The 7,991-nt window shown below is 42.5% G+C and overlaps 1 protein-coding gene across 1 annotated transcript in view; it reads right to left on the bottom strand.

Moving 5' to 3' along the window:
- LOC138982808 (uncharacterized) overlaps positions 1–2,686 on the bottom strand; it is a 26,468-nt gene extending 23,782 nt beyond the window's left edge. The window contains exon 1 of the mRNA XM_070356160.1: positions 2,575–2,686. The gene's annotated coding sequence lies outside the window, so the exon portion shown is untranslated. The remainder of the gene's footprint in view (positions 1–2,574) is intronic.
- Between the last annotated feature and the right edge of the window lie 5,305 nt (positions 2,687–7,991).

Here is a 7,991-nt window from a genome sequence, read left to right on the forward strand (position 1 = left end):
ACCTGAGTTCAGGATGTACAGTGGCAAGTTAAGTGTGTTTTGGGCAGAGCGTGGGTGTGAGTGAGAGGTAATGACGTCTACTAGTTTGATCCTTTTGCCCATTGTTTATGTATATATCTGTAGTTTTTCCTGAAAATGAAAGGGAGAATGAGACTCAATATTGTCTACCAATGCTGTTCATTAACTTTTTGATATGAATTTTGTTTAGTTTGTCCCTTGGAAAAATAGAGCGAGAATGGTGACCAAAAATACCATTTCATATTGTATTTTATTATTTGTATGGCTATAGTTGTTGAAGTTTGTGACGAGAAGAGAAACATATATAATTATTTACCCGCGGAGAGTTGATTTTTGATTGCCAATGAGTAGAATTATGTGACCTGTACTGACGACCGCCCCCACCCCACCCACATTGAATGATCCTTGTGTTCACTCAATAACATGTCACACACACACACACACACACACACATACGGCATACACACACACACACACACACATACACACACACACACACACACACACACACACACACACACACACACCCGCCCGCCTGCCCGCCCGCCCGCACGCACACACAAACACACACACTCCAATTCTGTGACGAAAATAGCCAGAGTGTAGAATTTTGGTATGTGTTCAAAATGGAAGGATGCTTTTATCCCACGTACAAATTTGGACGGTCCTAAAAGAAATTTACAACATTGTTTATTAGTGCGCAGTTTTGGATCATTGCACGTCGAGTTTTATTCTATCAGTGTTTGTGTGTGTTTTTGTTGTCATACTGTCCTTCCAGAAATCTCTTCATTCAGGATTCCAAGAGAAGATCGACGTCTATGCAGGCGAGGAGACTGATATACATAAACACTACCTCATTTTGCTCTTCTTAAAGCCACCCTCCGCCTCCCGTAAACATCAGTTTCTGGCAACGGACACTGTCAGGCTTTTACACACAATTCTTTCTTTCTTTATTTGGTGTTTAACGTCGTTTTCAACCACGAAGGTTATAACGCGACGGTTTACACACAATACAAACACCCTTTCGTTGGAACACTTTCCGCTGGAGAACACCCTTGGGGCCCCCCAATAAGAGCGAGCATTTTTCAAAGAATTATTTTTTGCGAGGACGGACGCATTTTTATCCAGACAACTCGGAAGCCTCGTTATGGTCTATGCCTAAATTTAAAATCTAAATAATAAATTGACAGCTTCATACTCAACATTGTAAAAACATCAAAGAATTCTTTTATCATCAAAACAAAGTCAGTACAGTTCGAAGTTTTAAAAGTTTGAAAGTAGGGAGCCCGGATGTATGTCAAGCAAACTGGGTGAACGGGTCGACTGCTGCATGCAACTTGCAGCTCTTTTGAATTGATGACGGGGAAGTGGGCTACCGAAAACGATTCAACTTTGGATTTTTGTAAATGCTGGTCGACTGAGATTTCAACCATTTGAAACTGTTAGTTGCTGTGTCTATGTAGACTGAGCATTGCGCGCATACACATGTACTTCCGCGACAGGGATATTATTACATCAAATGAGCTACATCTTACCATTGCCCAAGCAGACGAATTATCCGATAACCGCTAGTTTCTTTGAAGTCGCCAATACTCGGTTTGTGACACTATCAGTAATTTATTCTATGTTTGATTCAGAGGTACACAATAACATGATAATGCAGATATTGATACATAGTTGCATTGAAACCACAAACTGCGAACTAAATTCATCACGTATGTAAAAACAGGAAAGTGGGTCACACAGGGCCACGACGGCTCAGGGGTTGAATAAACCACGAGCATCTGATAGCGTGGGTGCGTGTTTCGATCTCTTCAGGAGAACACATTCTGCGCAATGTTCGGCTTTAAAATCAACCGAAAATTAGTACAGTTGAAACTGGAAAGAACAATGACATTTGTATCTAAAACAGTCAGTTGTATTCAACTATCTTGTCTAACAAAGACGATATGGCATACTGAATGGTGTAGGTGTAATTCTTCTCAGAAGCCATATCAGGCGTTTTTTGGAACCGTTTCAGCCAGTAAGGAGGAAAAAAACTCCACTAGAAAACCACCAACAACAACAAACGTGCATTTCAGTAACTCCTTAAGGCTTTGCATTCAAACGTTCAGAGCTTTGTGCGAAACGAAATCTGAAGTCATTTCATATATCGAATATCCGTGAGGTACACCATAAAAAAAAATCACAACTGATGGAAAGACTTTGAATTTGAATGGCCGTGGACATCTGCACAAAGGACAGAGGTAATGTTTTGCGTTCATGTTTTGCTTGTCTCCGATCTCAAACACTTTGGGCGGCTGGAAAAAAAGTGAGTTTTATTTCCACCAAAGTGCAAGCGACTCGGTATCACAAGCCTCGTCCCTTTCCAAAATACAAGTCAAAGTCCAAAGAGTTGCATAAGATGTAAACTTTGTGCTAGCTGTAAGAAAAAAAGAAAATAACTCGTAAGACGCATTAATTTACTGTGTCCAGATTTAACGAAGTTCTGACACAATTCTTGACTTTCATTTTCTAAAGTCAGAATTGTCTTATCGTAAGAAACAAAAGACTCACCTGTAGTAATTAGGGGCAGTGTGAGGCGAAGGACCAGTCGAGTCCAGGTACCTGCCTATTAGCTATGCAAATGGACGCAGTGAGGGGCACGTGGGCTTTAAATACCTACATCCATCAGACGATCGAATGACAGGCAAAACCGGACCACCCATGTCAACAGTTGTAAGCCTGCCACACTCGCCATGCAGAGCCAAGCCCTCTATTGTTCTTCCATTCCGCAAAGGTCTGGGAGGACGTCAAATGTCAAGATGCTTCAGCAATCACTTCCTCCGCGAAGGCCGTCCTTTATTGAGCCCGAAGTTGACTTCCCGAATACTTCGCGCAAACTTTTGACCGGAACTTCAGTGCCAAAGCTTCACGCAGCGAGCTTGAAAATCAGTTAACATGAGCTTCGTGAAGTATGCTTTGCGAAGTCGACTTCGCCCTTTGATATCAGGCTTCAGGGAGAGATGTCAATGAGAATCCAGAAGGCATTGTTCATCACATGTTGTTGCTTTGTTGTTGTTGTTGTTGTTGTTGTTGTAGCTATGGTAATTTCTCTTCCCAGAATTGCTTGATGATTCTTGGCAAAGGAAAAGTTTATACTGAGGACGGTTTAAAGATGTGCAAAGTAGACTTTTTACTAGTCACGGTACAAACATATGTTACAAATAGTCAAAGCCAACCTTTGAATCTAAATAAGGGTGGGGAGGGGGGGGAGGGGGAGGGGGGGGGTATTTTCTTATCAATACTCAAAATTAAAATTCTGTGAACGTTCCTGTCTCACCGGGAACTTATAGTTTTATGATTTATTGGAGAGAAAAAATTCCGATCAAATGAAACATCCCAAGGACCAGAATGACCCATAATCCAGACAGACGTACACGAGGAACCAAACCTTGGCAATGTGAATCATCTTTCGTAGCAACAAAACAAGCTGGGGACGAATAAGAAAAAAAAAGCTCAACCCAAAAGAGGGGAGAGTAATTATTTTGCAAGGGTGTAAAAGGTGTATACTCTAGGTCACTTGTGGCAAGGGAGGCAAGTCCCGATGTCAAGTAATGGTGTGATCTGTCTTCGCAGCTGACTGTGGCATGAGATTTCTCTCCCTTGGCAATCCGCATCTGGCGTCACTTTGCACAGACAAAGCGTCAGACGAACAGACAGACCGAACACCCACGCACACAGACAAAGTTGTGTCTGCCGAATGCATGTACATTTTAATTAACGAAATCCATTTATGTACATGTAATCTTTAAGTAGCAGTCACAGGCATCTATCCTAAGACACAAAAGACGAATAAAGACAGAGAGAGCAGGTGTAGCGAAACAGTGATGAGGTCCTTGCATCTCAAATAAGAAATTTGAGTGTGGTACATATCACAAGTTCAAATAACACAAAAACATAACATTTGGAAACAATGTTAAATTAAAAACACACTCTCACGCATGACAGCTTATCACACGACGCACAAATAAACTTTTGCCCAAAAGTCCAGCAACCCTTATATAAAATCTGAAACGCAATAATTCATTACAATTCACGGAACTGCTAGAATAACTTTATTTATATATCTAAGTAATCAGGCATTGTTTTATGTTTCTTACCCAACTTTGTTCGATGACAGTTCACCATCGTCTTAACAATCACAGTTTATTCTACATACGTGACAGAGACCACCCATTCCAAAACTAAACCATATACCCACACGTGTGTATATCATGTAAATGAGGTCGTGTCAAACTGGTCTAGCAATGACCTGCTTTTACAGTGCTCATGATGACAAAGTCACCGAGATAAACGTCATTCTGGGAACAATTTTGCGCTTGCTATTTCCCCTGGAAGAATGTTGAGAACATACAGGTCACGCTATTCTTTCGAGAGTGACGTCTTTTTGCCTTGACGTCAAAGATTTCACGAGGCTTTGGAAGAGGTCGAGGTTCCATATAAGACGCGTCATCATTTTGGGCGCTTTGAATACGGGACGTTTGGAGCAAAAGCCACGCAAGTACAATATGTAGGATAAACAGAATACTACATGGCTTGCTGTGTCATATCAGATCCTTTTCTTAAGTATTAAATATCGCTTTTAATTTTGTTTGCATTCCAATTTAAACAAGAGGCGAAGCCTTCAAGGCTCACGTAAGAAATCGACAAACAGTAACACAAACTCAATCACTCCGTCACACATACACACACACACACACACACACACACACACAGTAAGCATAGGTGACACTGTGCAAGAAAGCGAGACACTAGATCTAGATCTAGCCTACTTAAGCCTGTCCTTAATTGAGCCCGTAGTCGACTACACGAAGCTTCGCAAAGTCTTAAGACCAAAAACCCGCAGCTACGGCGTGGTACTTTTACCCCAACATCGCTTCTCAAGTTTTGACATGCGAAGCTTCGCCGTAGCTCGCAACGAAGTTTTGTTTTGTTTTGTAAGAAGAGTGCTTTTTGATTCAAGATGGACGACGAAATCAGACTCAATACCATAGTGAAGAATGCACTTATCGACTTTGGTCGATATCATCGACTAACCTCCTACCTGTATTATTTCATACTGCGATGCATTGACATGTCGAATGAAACTCGAAATCCCAGCGCTCACGCCAACTGGGCCGTGCTCAGTCAACGAAATAGAACACATACAATTAACTTACGTCATCATCAAGTACGTAAAGTACAATTTGTGACGTCAAGTACTCAGAAAGAAGCACACCACGCGCTGGTCGAGACTACGTGCATGCGCTTTCTGACTAATAAGATTTGAGACGCCAAGACATGAAAAGATAACTCTCTTTTCCGCCATAGTGCCTTCCAACTAGTCTCGGCCCGCTCAAAATAATGAGCCAAAATGACCGAGACTTTCAGTAATTCCTTCGCGTGACGTCTAACCCTCTTACGCCATAATGTGACGTCTTCAAATGACGAAATGTTAAAGTTTCTACCACAGACATACACACGCACACACGCACACACACACACAGACAGACAAAGTTACGATCGCATAGGCTACACTTACGTGAGCCAAACACCCAAAAAACTCGTGTAAATTTGATATGACACAGCAAGCCATACAGTGTATCACTTGCGCAGTCAGATCAGGGACTGTCTACACGTGCGGGGAGATCTCCGCGCACAGCCTTCTGCCTACCTCCCCCTCCGTCCTTTGCAATCCCGATCAATTTTTCTTCTCACCCTGTGATCCATAGTACGCTCTTAATTAATTCGATGCCCAAGATTAGATTTCCTTGTCATTGTCGTTTTAATTTGTCTTTTTTTTAAACCAACGTGATGAAGATTCGCGCTCCTTTATTCACACCCCCCCCCCCCCCCCCCAGCGAGGAGTCTGTTCCCATTTACCAATCGATAGTCTGACTCCTGAGTGGCCCCTGGCATATAATGGCACGATTGTTTAGTCGAATGTAAAGGCTGTATGTCAGCTTTTATGAGCAAGCGTTCAGTGTCCCCCAAGGGCACGGAAGATTTGCTCAGCATCCACTATATGTTTGTGTTGGTGACTGTAAACACACGATAAACCATCGAACAGCAAAGAAAAATGTGTCTGGCGAGTTAGTTCCCTTGAAATATCTTTTTTTGTGTGACCAAGAGCAAAGAAAGTAATGTTTGCATGGTCTGCGAAACTCATACATCGGGCTGGCGTTCGAGCCAACATGCAGTGACTAGTCGATGAAAACATGCATGACATGTGCCTACACCAATTTACCATGACGCAGCAAATTTAAATACACAAAAAGACATCCCCAAAAACAAACAAACAACAACAACAACAACAACACCACCACCAACAACAACTAAACACACACACACACACACACACACCAAAAAACAAAAAACACTAACACCTAACCCCCCTCCCCCCACCCACCCCCCAAAAAAGACAAAGAAGAACGACAACTCATCATAGACATGCAGACAAGATACCACGTGAGGAGACGGGGGTGGGGGACGGTATATTACTGGAAAAATAGAAACAGCTGCGTCAATCGATCTCTTTAAATCTTCTTTTTCTTTTTCCACATCGCTGCTTCATATATGGGGGTCATTTTACAGGGTACTAGCTAAACTTTTTGCCCCAAACTCTAGATACATATAGACTATGTAACTATAAATAACTCTTTGTCAGAACGTCAATGTACGGGTATTTCGATTCACAACTCCGAAAGGTGGCCACCAGCAGACTGCTTTGGGTTATACATATGATGGCAGTTACGATGTGATTGTTATATTGGGTCAAACTTGTGATGAGCTAGGACTAGTATTGAGCGAGATTCCACCCCGCCCCTTCGCGGAGACGAGAATGACCGTCTCGGTCTTCGGGTGTGGTCAGTCGAGACTATTTTAAATATATGTAACCGAGTGCCGAAACACTACGATCACCTCGGGAAGCGAAGTGCAATCAAACAGGATTGAAAATGTTAGGGCTAATTTCTTAGCCCTATAAAAACTGTTATGCAAACCCGAAGGTTTCCATGAACATACAGACAATCGGAAACCACCAGACCCCATCACAAACAGAACTCTACAAACCACAGGTGTTGACTTTAAAGGCCAACAACCCGGGTGCAGAGTCCGTTGTGAAAGGAGCGGTAGCCTCCCCTGTCACAATCGCCCCCGTTTGAAATGAACTTCGTCCCGAAGTTCCGAACCGGGAGACCACTGTCCATCCCAAGTTCGCAGAATGGGAACAGCACGAAAATGTTCAGTGGTCATATTATGCCATTACCTGAACATATCATGCCGAGTCCCATCCTGCTCGCAGCGCCAGATGTAACCGAGTGCCGAAACACTACGATCACCTCGGGAAGCGAAGTGCAATCAAACAGGATTGAAAATGTTAGGGCTAATTTCTTAGCCCTATAAAAACTGTTATGCAAACCCGAAGGTTTCCATGAACATACAGACAATCGGAAACCACCAGACCCCATCACAAACAGAACTCTACAAACCACAGGTGTTGACTTTAAAGGCCAACAACCCGGGTGCAGAGTCCGTTGTGAAAGGAGCGGTAGCCTCCCCTGTCACATATAGTCTCGGCCATGACTGATTTTTAGTGTTGATCTTTTAGTTTTATGCCGACAGATTGACTAAATGTTTTAATATCGCTTCACGCGACTTGTTTCAGTATACGTTGATCATTGCCATCGATAGTGTGGGAGGAAGCATTAAGCATTAATAAGCATTGGCAAGGGTAAGAGACTATTTTCAGCGCATCTGGCGCCAATGGCAAGATACCGTTTTGAAATGGCGATCATGCCAGATTAAATGTATAGGGTAAAATCACATAACATGATAAAGCGCAATCTGTAAGCTGTCAGTACAATATATATAAGGGAAATCAAAGACACGCTAGAATAAAGGAAGTATAGTCATATCTGAAAACGAGGCCAGTGCTTCATGTACTTCTTACT

Source organism: Littorina saxatilis, linkage group LG12, assembly GCF_037325665.1.
Source record: "Littorina saxatilis isolate snail1 linkage group LG12, US_GU_Lsax_2.0, whole genome shotgun sequence".
In the NCBI taxonomy this organism is placed as follows: domain Eukaryota; kingdom Metazoa; phylum Mollusca; class Gastropoda; order Littorinimorpha; family Littorinidae; genus Littorina; species Littorina saxatilis.